The sequence below is a fragment of the Penaeus monodon genome, chromosome 32 (assembly GCF_015228065.2).
Source record: "Penaeus monodon isolate SGIC_2016 chromosome 32, NSTDA_Pmon_1, whole genome shotgun sequence".
NCBI lineage: Eukaryota > Metazoa > Arthropoda > Malacostraca > Decapoda > Penaeidae > Penaeus > Penaeus monodon.
In genome coordinates this window covers 34,986,116-34,987,211 of record NC_051417.1, presented here as the reverse complement: position 1 = coordinate 34,987,211, position 1,096 = coordinate 34,986,116, and positions in this window count along the sequence as shown.

The following is a 1,096-nucleotide window of genomic DNA, read 5'->3' as shown; positions in this document are numbered from 1 at the left end:
TCCTTAGCTTAACTCTCATCATCAGTTCAGTTTTCGGTATGTTGGAGAGGGCGGTCCTCACCTGCTTCTAACCTTTCCCTCACCATATGACTTTTCTCGCTTTGTGAAATGATGTCAGCTACAATTTTGTCCAATCAGCTTTAAACTGTTTCTTAAACTCATCTTTTGTTAAAGTTGCCACTTCACTATTTGAGCTAGTTTCGTGATTTTCTACTTAGAAATGAGGACATACCATGTGTAATTTCCGGGTGAACAACCGTTGAACTTGTTCCAAAGATCTTTTGTAGGAGTTGGTCTGAAAAGTTCTCATCATTCATTCACTCATAATTCTTCCACTCAAGGTAAATATAACTAGGTAGCTCCACTTCCTGAACCCAAAAATGGAAAAGAGTTTTCTTATTGTTTTTCCCTCAACAGAAAATGATCTTGGTCTCACATTTCAAATTCATCAGCACTGAACTTTATATTGCTTTATTTTGGCATGTAGATCATCTGTAAGCATTCCTTTACATCAATTAAAGCTGATGCTGTACGTATCCTTATATTATTTTCAAACGCTTTTCATCTGGAGTGCTTCACACCTCTATTAGTATCAGTGAGAACTTATTCCACGGTCCGCAATTTCGGGGTGTAATAATCCCAGCCCAAGTATACTGATTCAGCTTAATTTTCAGTTAGTTCCTTTCGTATGAGTTCGCAGCTGTCCAGGATTTGGCAGGGGAAAGAGTACCTTCAGGAAAGGTATGCCCAGTGACTCGCAACCTTTTTTTCCCTCTCTATTCATCTCCCTCGAGGAATTTTCAGCATCTTCGTAGGCTCTCTTCCCTGTCTACTACATCTCACTACAAATAATGTTTAAAAAATAAAATGCAGACAAAGAGAACTTTTATACTACTTCAAGGTTGACAATCATCGTTATCTTACATTTAATAGATTTACAAGATCTACAGAACAGATATTACTAAACGAGAGTGACTACTGTACGTTCTGTGGATTTTATTAAAAGAAATTAAATGAATTTTGCCTTTATTGAATTGGTGACAGTTCAATGGGGGGGGGGGGGGCGTGGTGGTCCGGAGCTACGACTGTCGCCGCC